This window comes from Lepus europaeus, chromosome 1 (genome assembly GCF_033115175.1).
Source record: "Lepus europaeus isolate LE1 chromosome 1, mLepTim1.pri, whole genome shotgun sequence".
In the NCBI taxonomy this organism is placed as follows: domain Eukaryota; kingdom Metazoa; phylum Chordata; class Mammalia; order Lagomorpha; family Leporidae; genus Lepus; species Lepus europaeus.
Genome location: NC_084827.1, coordinates 10,033,539 through 10,045,343, shown reverse-complemented (window position 1 = coordinate 10,045,343; position 11,805 = coordinate 10,033,539). Strand labels below are relative to the sequence as shown.

The 11,805-nt window shown below is 47.9% G+C and overlaps 1 non-coding gene across 1 annotated transcript; it reads left to right on the top strand.

Annotated features, from left to right (window-relative positions):
* Nucleotides 1-2,836: 2,836 nt before the first annotated feature.
* LOC133768530 (U6 spliceosomal RNA) lies at nucleotides 2,837-2,940 on the top strand. The gene has a single exon (XR_009866991.1). It is a non-coding gene; the product is annotated as a U6 spliceosomal RNA (small nuclear RNA).
* Nucleotides 2,941-11,805: the final 8,865 nt, after the last annotated feature.

Sequence of the window (11,805 nt, the reverse complement as noted above, 5' to 3'; positions counted from 1 at the left end):
TTATTTTTTTCAGATTCAAATGTAAAACCACAAAATAGAAATTACAACTGTGGAATATTTAATGTTAATGCAAAATCTATTTAGGAAAAATTTAAATTGTACACAACTTGTAATTTTGTAGTTTCTCATTTCCTAGCTAGTATTCTCAGTAATCTATAAGATGAAAATGTAATAGTTATGACCTGGGCAAGCCAATACATCCTTTATAATAGGAAATCTAATAAACTTTAAGGTTCAGGTAAAGGGGCCAGTGCAGTGGGTTAAAGTCCTGGCCTGAAGCACCGGCATCCCATATGGGTGCTGGTTCTAGTCCCGGCTGCTCCACTTCGGATCCAGCTCTCTGCTATGGCCTGGGATAGCAGTGGAAGATGGCCCGAGTCCTTGGGCCCCTGCACCCACGTGGGAGACCCAGAGGAAGCTCCTGGCTCCTGGCTTAGATTGGCGCAGCTCCAGCTGTTGCGGCCATCTGGGGAGTGAACCAGCGGATGGAAGACCTCTCTCTCTCTCTACCTCTACCTCTACCTCTCTCTATAACGATTTCAAATAAATTAAAAAAATCTTTAAAAAAAAAAAGGTTCAGGTAAAGCAGTAGAAAATGGCATAGGTTAAGAAAAAGCAAACAGAAGTGACCTAATCAATGTTCAGAAAGTATTAAATGAAACTTGGTGCTTGTTGTTACGCGGTTGGGACTTTCTGCTTCTTTTTGTCCTTCATCATTCCAGAGCCAAGTAGTGTTCCGATGGGAAGCTCTCCTGTCCCCTGCTGCTGTGTCACATCCACAGCAGAGGCTGCGAGCTAGGCTGTACTTGCCTTTTAGCTTCCTGAACCACAGCATTAACATAGATCTTAGCTTTCTTTTGAATAGAAGACAAATGATCCGCAGGAGCCCTGTGCCAAACCTGCCTCCCTAGGGATACATCCAACACTCCAAGTGCCATCACATTTTCCCTCTCCCGTGGCTGGTTAGAGGTATGGCTCCCACACGTTCTCACCCTGCTGCCGCACAAGCGCAATGCTGACTGTGCTGTGGGTGCTTGGTGTGGTTTCAGCCCTCTCTGGTTGGCGAGTCTTTCCTTGTTCTTCATTGCAGCTGGCATCTCTCACGGTTCTGTCCCTTGGATCTGTCTTCATCCCAGCTGGCAGTTTCCCCCTTTCTGTTCCCCTGCAGACAGGTGTTCCCTTACCTGTGGCTTCATGCTCCGCCTTCCTTCAACGCATTTGACACTAAGAGGAATGCGCTTAGATTTTAAATTAACATTTTGTATAAAATAGAGCTAAGAAAGCAGTAGATGTTCTCTATTTTTAAAAAAATTCTGAGTATTCTGAATTTTGCAAAAATATGGAACACACAGTGTCACCCAAAGACAACTACTATTAAAGCTTTGCTGTGTGTTCCTGTGATTTAGTTATATTTAAATTATGCCTACCCTGTTTGCTCTACCTGTCCACTTGTGGCTTCCTGCAGAGATGGGATTGGTCAGTGATAAGCTTTTCTCATCTGCTTTTAAACACATATATGTCACTAATTATCATTCATGTTCATAGTTTCAAAACACATGTACTTGGTTCACATCAAAGTATCCCTGGCCCAGGAGGAGTTTTCTTCTTTTTAGTCCTCTGATGCTCAGTGGGCTTTCTTTGACATTGGGAGTAGACTCTCCGCAGCCTGCCAGAAGCAGAGCCTGACGGGCAAGCAGGTGCTCTCCTTTTGCTGACCCCATAGTTGATGCAGCTGTTCCCAGGTCAAGGTCATGAAGTCCTATTATGCCCTCCAGTGACTGCCAGAAGACACCCTGAGCCTGTGGTGCGTGTCAGTTTGGGGCACAGTGCTGTAATCAAGGTGTAGGCAAATGGAAGGAGCCAGCAGATGCAAAGTGGGAAGAAGGCGAATCAGTGCCCGAGCACTAATGTGGAAGCTGACACCAGAGACAAACTCAAAGCAGGTTCTCCTGCTTTTGCCAAAAATGTATGCAGGGAGAGGTCTGGGGACTCAGGCAAGGCAGAGTCTCGGGGGTTAGAGACAGCCAGTGAGTTAAAGATTTGGGTCTTTTTTTAAAAGATTATTTACTTATTTTGAAAGAGTTACAGAGAGAGAGGGAGAGACAGAGAGAGAGGTCTTCCATCCACTGGTTCACTCCCCAGATGGCTGCAATGGCCAGAGCTGGGCCAGGCCGAAGCCAGGAGCCAGGAACTTCATTTGGGTTTCTCCCATGGGTGGCAGGGCCTCAAACACTTGGGCCATCTTCTGCTTTTCCCAGGCCATTAGCAGGGAGCTGGATTGGAAGTAGAGCAACCAGAGCATGAACTGCTACCCATCTGTGATGCCATCGTTACTTGCTATGCCACAACACCAGTCCCAACATGTGGGTCTTTTAAAAGAGGGACCCAGGCAAGACGGGAATGGGTGCAGGATTGTGCAGGGCAGCCAAGGAAGAGTCTTTCCATGGACTCATCTCCAGGGCTAGACCAGTCTGGGAGAGAAGCCAGGTTCCTGAATAGAGAAGATCATCTCTCTACCATAGCGAGTGAAAATGGGCGGCTGCTATGCTTGGAAGATTCCAAGCCAACAGGACCCAGGCGCAAGCATAGCAGCTCAGTGGGCTGCCTTGTGAGGACTCGCGTCCCAGTGGAGGTTCCTGGTCTTCTCTGGGCAATGAATCAGTTTCTCTCTCTCTCTCTCTCTCTCTCTCTCTCTCTCTCTCTCTCTCTCTCCCTTCCCCCTTCCCTACCTCCATCCCTCTCTCTCTCTCTCTCTCCTTCCCTCCCTCCCTTTTCTCTTAAATGTCCTTGAGCCCAGTGTCCTGACACACAGTTAAGGATCACAGACATTTGTTAAGTGCTTGCCTTGGTGGCGCATACACTGAAATTGGAACAATACACAGATGAGCATGGCCCCTGCACAAGGATGACCCATGAACTTGCGAAGACTTCCATAGTTTGTGCAGGATTTGCCTCATCTTGAGAGCCTCCTGGGCCATGCCAGAGTGTGGCTTTGATTAGCCCTCTTGAAAATAGCAAGGCTGATTACTTGTGGTGCTTGATTACTCAGTGGAGTCTCTCGAGTGAGTTCTGTGGTTATCATGTACTAACGATGGAAGGAGCAGCACTTGTTCAGCTACTGGTGAACCTGAATGACAGATGCTAATCTGTGTAGTAAAGGGGAGGATTTAGACCCACAAGTTGGAATGATTGATGTTTCCATGTACGTAAAGCATAAGAAGGTACTGGAATTAAGGAATATTTAAATTGCTGCCCTAGTAAATGAAAATAATTTTGTAGGAGAATTAATAGACAATTGAACAGCACAGTCAACAGACTCCATTCAAGAGCTGATCTATTAGAAAGGCCAAAGGCTGGGGCTGGCGTTGTGGTGCAGTGGGTTAAGCCACCACCTGTGATGCCAGCATCCTATATGAGCACCAGTTCAAGTCCTGGGTGTGCCACCTCTGATCCAGCTCCCTGCTAATGGGCCTGGGAAAGCAGTGGAAGATGGTTCAAGTACTTGGCCCCTGCACCCACATCAGAGACTGGGTGGAGTTCCAGGCAACTAGAACTCCTAGATTTGGCCAGGTCCAGCCCCTGCTAGTGTGACATCAGAAGATGGATGATCGCTGTGTCTATCTCTCCCTCTTTAAATCTTTCAAAAAGCAGTCCAAGACTAAGCTGATTGAAGAGTTAGCAATAGCAACGAGTGTTGTCATTAACCTTCAAGAATAAGATCATCCATTATGAAGTGAAAATAGATGTTAATGAAAATACAGTAGCGCCTAAAGATTACCAAAATATATGGAAACCAAGCTTCTAACATATAAGCATTCTCAGTAATGGCTGGATGAATGTTCACTAAAGGTAGCTTCAAGGTGAATCTCAGTAGTGCAAGTAGTGCAAATTAGTGTGAAACACAAGACTGAACTTGCCATGAGGATGTTGGAGAAAAGTATATATGAGGAGTAAGACACTCTGACAGGACTTCAAATACCCCCAGAGCGTAGGAGCACCTGTTTGAGTCACAGTTGCTCCACTTCTGCTCCTGGCTTTTTTTGGGTCATTTTCTGCCTTTCCCAGGCCACTTGTGGGGAGCTGGACTGGAAGTGGAACAGCCGAGACTCAGACCGGTGTCCATATGGGATGCTGGCATTGCAGGCGGTGGCTTGACCTCCTGTGCCACACGCTGGCCCCTGAAGAAATTCTCTAAGCATCGCTGCTGTGATTTAATGGAGCATCGAGTCATTGCTCCCTGGGTACCTGCATGTCCTGACCTGGCCCTTCCCTACTTCACTTAAGAAGGGGGCTCTGCCCAGGTGCAGCTGGAACGCAGAGAAGCCCTTCATTCATTGAGGCCTGAGGCACAGGACCAAACAGGTCAATGAAGCATCAACCTGAAGGTGCCCGACAGAGAAGGTGGGAGTCAGGAGTGAGGCTGTGGGAGAGTGCTCAGCTACAGCGGGGCAGGCGAAGTGTGGCATGACTGAACTCTGAGAGATCTTCTCTGGTGTCTGAAATCCCTGCACCCCTGCACCATGGGCTGACTGCAAAAATGTCCCATCGCCCTGGTGGGAGCCCTGGTGGGAGCCCTGGTAGGCTCTAACGGTATGGTTTGACTGATCTGGGATTGGTTAGGTCAATTAGGTTAGAAGAGTTGAAAGAAAGAGATCCAGAGGGAGAGTTTAAAAACTGTCCTGGGGGACGGCGCCATGGCTCACTTGGCTAATCCTTTGCCTGCGGCGCCGGTGACTCGGGTTCTAGTCCCGGTTGGGGTATCGGGTACTAGTCCCGGTTGCTCCTCTTCCAGTACAGCTCTCTCCTGTGGCCCGGGAGGGCAGCGGAGGATGGCCCAAGTGCTTGGGTCCCTGCACCTGCATGGGGGACTGGGAGGAAGCATCGATTCCTGGCTTTGGATCGGTGCAGTGCCGGCCGTAGCGGCCATTAGGGGAGTGAACCAACGGAAGGAAGACCTTTCTCTCTGTCTCTCTCTCTCATTGTCTGTAATTCTACCTGTCAAATAAAAAAAAAACAAAAACAAAACAAAACAAAACAAAAAAAAAAACAACTGTCCTGGAGGGAACCAAGGCCAAGACTGGTGAGGGCAGGGCCAGCGCTGTGGCACAATGGGATAAGCTGCTTCCTACAGCTCTGGCATCCCACATGGGTACTGGTTCAAATCTTGGCTGCTCCATTTCCCATCCAGCTCCATACTAATTCACCTGAGAAAGCCCAGAAGCAGGCCCAAGTGCATGGTTCCCTGTACCCATGTGGGAGACCCAGATGAAGCACCTGGCTCCTGGTTTTGGCTTGGCCCAGCACTGTACTTTTTTGTTTTTTTTAGACAGTGAGAGAGAGAGAGAAAGAGAGAGAGACAGAGAGAAAGGTCCTCCTTCCGTTGGTTCACCCCTCAAATGGCCACTACGGCCGGTGTGCTGTGCTGATCTGAAGCCAGGAGCCAGGCACTTCCTCCTAGTCTCCCATGCAGGTGCAGGGCCCAAGCACTTGGGCCATCCTCCACTGCACTCCCGGGCCACAGCAGAGAGCTGGACTGGAAGAGGAGCAACCGGGACAGAATCTGGCACCCCCACCAGGACTAGAACCCGGGGTGCTGGTGCCACAGGTGGAGGATTAGCCTAGTGAGCCATGGCGCTGGTCCCAGCACTGTACTTTGTGGCCATTTGGGGAGTGAACCAGCAGATGGAACATTTTTCTGTCTATCTCTCCTCTCCCTGTAACTCTGCCTTTCATATAAATAATAATAATAATAAAAAGAGTGGAGAGGGCAAATGGTGTGGGGTTTGAGGGGTGACAAAACGCAGATAGATCTAGAAGGTTAGGAACCAGGTGAAGAAAGGTAAGAAAGACAGCAAAGCGTGGAGGGGGTTTTAGCCAAAACTTACGAAGGAGGCCGGGATACCCAAAGCTCCTTTGTGTTGGGTGTCAATCTTAAGGTGCTTGAGCAACTTGGCCAGCTTTGAAGGAATGGAATAGGAGGAGACGTTGTATATTTAGGAATATACTGGTGCTGGCTATTTTATGATGATGTCAGTGAATGATTAAACCGTAAGTGAAAACAGCTGTAAAATACATCGGGACTAGTTGGGAAAACAGAATTAGGGAACTATTAGTAATTTTACTGGTTTAATGATGGTATTTTTGTTAATAGGGAACATATTATTAATTTTTTTAGAGCTACAAGATGAAATACTTAACCCTGAACTGTCATTTTGACTGAAATTGACTTTGAAATAGTTTAGCAAAACCTATGTAAAAACAGACAGATGAAGTAAATACGATAACATTTTAACAAGGTTTGAGTGCAGATAATGAATATGTGGCCGCTCAGTGACTATTGTTTGATTACACATTTCTCTTCATCAAAGTTATAAATAAAAGCACCTAAAGCATTAGCTTTCATCAATGGCTATCAGAAACTAAAATACAGCTATGTGGTAAATGATTACATGAGGGTACTTCAAGGAGTTCACGGAAAGCAGAATTAAAAGGTTAGTTTTGCTGCAAAACCATTTTGAAATCCATGCATAGTTTTCTCATAGTATGCGTTTTCCACGAATTTTAAAAGACTCCTCCTAGGCATGGATTTCAATATTTTTATACCAAAAGAAGCTTACCTTTGGGTTCCATTTTCCATGAACTTTTTGAAGTGACCTGTAGTAATGTGAAAATAGGATTTATCAACCACAATGTTGCCCAGAAACACTTGGGCAAAGGTGTTTACCATAGAGAGATTTTGCAGAGAACATTTGAAGTTACCGTTTTCTTTAATAAAGATCTCTCAGATTTCAATAAATATTCATTTACAAATTCATGTATTTTAAAGACATCAGGGGTGATGATTTTTTCTTCCAAAATTACTTGTATTTGTTATGTGATCCTTGGGATTTTTTGTCTCACACTTTTAGTTATGACTTCATGACTGTATGACTGATTTAGTACCCAAAAAATTGCCACCTCCCAAAAAATCCTAGTGAATGAAAGTGTATTAGGAATTCTGAAAAATTTTTTGTTGAGTGAATAAATGCGTGGCTCCTCAAGAGACACTGATGGACTAGAATGGCAGCTTGGAGTCACTAACTTCCCTGGGTCTTCCTGTGCCATCTAACGATGTAAATTGGTCTTGACTGCCACGAGAATGGACCCAACCAACGGCTCCCCCTGGACCAAGATCACCTCGGTGCCTTGGCCACTGGCAGGAGGCCTTTCCATTCAGTGGCGAGTCCTGGACATCTCAGGGCCACTTACCTGTATTTTGGAAAAAGTAATTAGCTTTCTGGATGCTGCCAAGGGGAGCAACCACTCACCACCAATAAGTAAAACCAAGTCGCATGTATCCCCAGAGGCAGTGGGAGGATTTGGAAATGGGGCGGATGCCTTGCTGCTGACCATCAGATTGGCACGACTATGAGTGAGCTCACAGCTAAGTATAAAATGCCTGGAGCAACTGGAGGGGGAGAAGGGCCAGCCGGGGCAGTGGAGTGGGCGGGCAGCCCCTGCACGCACTCATTAGCCCACCTGCTCCTGTCTTCCCACACTCATGTCCTAATGCGAGCTTACAGAAAGTCAGCTGGAGCCCGTCTTCCATGTAATTCAGATCACACTGCCTGCAGCGGCTCTTCCAAACTCACATAAACAGAAGGACTGATATTACCAGTGAAAATGTAATTAAGGGCATTCATTGTAAAGTAATAATGAATTACCTCACCCTCACCATATGGCTAGCACTGATTAACACCTAGGAGAAATGATCTAAAACCTCTGAAATCGGAATTAATGTCTCCGATCATAATGAGAAACATTTTTTTAAGGTGGAAAGGAAAAGTCATTGGGAGTTTATTAAGCCAAGAGTCACAAAAATAAAATATTGGGAGAGAACATCCTGAGATGTCGCACTCAGACGAGGTGTGTTTTTAGTGTGCAGCCTATCACGGATGCAAAAAAATATAAGATTTAGAAAATCCTCCAATAGAATGACAATCCCAGTTTGTGGACTGGAATTGTCATTCTATTGGACGGTTTTCTCTCTATTGTTTCGCTTACAATTATGAGGAATTAATGGAAGAGTCTCCACTTCAATTGGCAGTTTCATAAATCACCAAGGATAGGCTTAGCTCACTGATGGAAAACCTTTCTTCCCTACCGAGATGTTGCTTGCAGGCAGGAAGATCTTGCGTTGCGATTTAGTGGCAATGGGAGAATTTCTGAGCTATGTCAGACAGGTTAGCATCACAAAAGATGGCTAGCAAGTGCACACCCATTTAGAAGACAGGATTGCTACCAAAGGTAATTTGTGGATGCCCAGGGCTGGCACTTCATTAGTATTTTGTGCCCTAGGGCAGTATGGAGAAGCATAAAGAAGCAGAATTTGAGATTTTTTTTTCTCCCTCACCAGAATCCCTTAGATTACTTTGTAAACTGCTAGGAAAACAGGTTAATGCACTCAGCACAACTTTCGAGAGGGGATATTTTCCCCTGCACATCCTCCTGTGGACAGCAGGGATAATGGTACCTGTAGCGGAGCTGGTGCGGCTCCAAGAACTCTGCGTGGAGGCGTGAGCCTGCAGGGGTAAACTTTCACTCTAGTTTCCACTTTGTACTTCTGTGTCTTTGGCCCCAGAGAAATGGAGAAGCCTCCACAAAGGCTCCAACCTGGAGTTAGGGACACGGAAGCTTCAGATTGAGACCCCTGGCCTTAGAGTAGAGGAAATCAAATAATTCTCAGTGACAAGTGATTCCTGCGCAGAGAATCGCCTGCCTGGCTCCGGGCTGCCGAGGGACAGAGCTGGTCATCCTGGGGACACACAGAGCCAAACGTAGAAGCCTGGGTGTCGTTTTGCTCATCCGCGTCGGGCTCAGGGACCCTCTGCACTCTGTGAGTAGCAGTGGCCACGGAGAGCGCCTCGGGTCACCGCTGAGAGCAGGCTGCAGAGTTGACCCCTTAGGGAAAACGACAGATCCGTGGGTAGAACAGAGATCTGGCTTTCTCTTCTGCTGTGGAACCTCCCCAGGCCTACTCAGCCCCTGGCCCTCCACATGGTGCAGGTCCTATGGGTCTCCTACCGGCTCTGGCCCCAGTGCCCTCGGCGGGAGCCCCTTCTGCGAACATCTCCAGTCTCCAGCCTGGGGCAGTCCTGGAGCCCCCTTGGGAGACTTCAGCCTGAAATTGGCGAACAAAGAGAGAGCGAGCCTACAACCCCATCATCGGAAGGGCTGAGCCTGTCAGCGTTGGACAGATGGCCGCTCTCTGCACGTAGGGACAATGCCCTCCTCAGGCCGCTGGCTCTGCTTGGGCAATTTAAATATCTGAACAATGACTGAGGGTGCTAGTGAGCAGTGCACGCTCAAAGACGAGTTCATCAGCTCTCTGTCATTCTGGAAGAATTAGGGCTGCCAACGGCCTTCTTCATGGCTGAGGCTTGGGGTCCCCTGGATGTTGAGCTCTGAGCATGCCGGGAACTGGGGTGGGGGACCACAGGGCTGGGCATAACTCTTCGAGCAGAACACATTGCGTTCTGCACGCACAGCACGCAGACGGGGCTCGGGGAAGACGCCACGACCGCTCATGCGAGCTGCCGAGATGGAAGTAGCGCATTCCTCCCCTGAGGAAGTTCCGAAAGCGTCCGAGCTCCCCAAAAGCAGAGACTGCAGTCGCATGTCAGTAATGCAGGCGTCCTAAGAGCCGGGATCCATTCCCATGGCAGCGATCTGTTTGTGAAAGGAAGAACGGGAGGTTTCCCTTTAAAGTGAGCGCTGTTTGTCGGCGGAGAATGATGGTGCCTGCCTCCCCCTTGCTTGAAAACACTTGACTTTGCTTCGAGTAGCAGTTAGTTAATATTGATGCCTCATACATTTAAAAATACATTCGTTCAAAGCAGGTTATTGCCATTCAAAAGGCTTAGTTATGCGGGATTGTACACAATAGAAACGTCCTAGCTCCCAGGGGTGGCCGTTCATGCTGCGCCCCATAGTCAGCAGGCAAAATTTCTGTTGGTGTTCGAAATTCACATGGTAGGCCTAGTGCGGAGGACTCTTGGGGCTCCTTCTGCAAACCTAAACCTTCATGAGAGGGATGGCACCGGGGAATGAGTGCCTAGACCTGGCAGCCATGGTCGGAGATGGTCGGGCTCCTGTGAGGTGTCTGGAACTTTCCAAGGGGCTCTGGTTTAGGTAAATATGCAGAGTACCATAGCTGAGCTATCAAACATGAAATAAGCACCATGCTGTGTTTAAGAACAATTCTTATTCTTGTCACTAGAAACATCACCTTTTCTCACTGCTGACACATGCATTTATTTTTGCTTGGAAGTCTACCTTAAAATTTTTATTTTTTATTTTTGTCACTATATTCATGGAGTTTAACTTACAAGGTCTAGGAAATGATTTCAGAAACAGGATTCAGCAGTCCGCAGGACACTGCAAACTGAATTAGAAACTCTCACACGTGCACGCAAGCAGCAGGAGAGGCTTTTGGCCCTTTGCTGCAGCCCTGATTGCTGTATGGGTGGCCGGGGACTTTGTGGAAAAGCACAGGGCCTTGCAGCATGAGGGGTTAAAGCCCTCGGGAGGATTAGAGAGCCCCAGGTAGCCCAGTTTCTATTCTGGGTTCTGGCCAGGCAGGCCCTGTGGGGGTGGACAGCAGCTGCCTGCAGGCCCTGGAGCGGCTGAGTCGCTATGGTGCGCCAGGCTCTCTAGACGGTCCTCAGCGGGCCTCTGCCTCCTCCCGTGCTCCCTTCTACTCGGTCTAAGAGCCCTTGCTCCTAACTGCAGACTTCCACCCTCAGCATTGCCTCAGCCAGCCTCCAGCCGAGCAGCAAACAGCCCTTCCCGGAAGATTTTTATTACAACTAAAAAAATTGCTATCTCCTGTGTCTTGAACTCTTCGGGGCTAAGTGCTTCAGATGAATTATTTCTCTGAACCACTTCATCCGGACAATTCCAGATCAATAGGCTACTGGATGATCTTAGGGTGAGATGGCTTATTTGTCAAGTAGCTGCGAATGCGGGATTTGGAGAGATCTCCAGCACCACGGGAAAAATGCACAGGCCCACTCATATCTGAAAACAAACAAACAAACAAACAAACAAAAAACTTGATTTGGCCAAGTCCCACTGGCCTGCACTGTTGGTATCCCAGTCATCGTGTTAGTCCCGCCTGAATAAGTCAGATGTTGGGAGATCTAATTTGTTTTGAACACTATGTTTTTATAGCAATGTCTTGTTGGAATACTATGGCCAGGAGCTGGTGCTGTGGCATAGCACCACCATTTGGGCACCAGCTTGAGTCCTGGCGGCTCCACTTCCGATCTAGCTCTCTGCTAATGGAGAGTAGAGGATGGTCCAAGTGCTTGGGCCCTTGAACCCATGTGGGAAACCCAGAAGAAGCTCCTGGCTCCTGGCTGTGGCCCAGCTCTGGCCATTCCAGCCATCTGGGGAGTGAACCAGTGGATGGAAGGCACCCCCCCCCCAACCTTTCAAATAAATCTTTCAAGAAAATAAAGGAAAACTATGGCCAGACTGGACTCCTTTTTCTGAAGAGAGTAGATATTTCTACCATCGAAGGTCAGTATGCCCAGGGCAGGGGTTAAACGCTGGGGCAGTGGCCCTTGGCCTGCAAGAGGAAGTGCAGGAAGTGCTGTTTGCTCTGCGCCGCGTGGTTGAGTGGGGACTGAGTGCAGGGGCTGTGCTTTGTGAATTCTGCAAGCGATCATATCTTGACTTTGTTTTTAAAGCCTCTCTGCCGTGTGATTCTTTTAGCCCAGAAGGTAGTGCTTGTCTGTTATTTTTGCCACCCTGATGTTCACT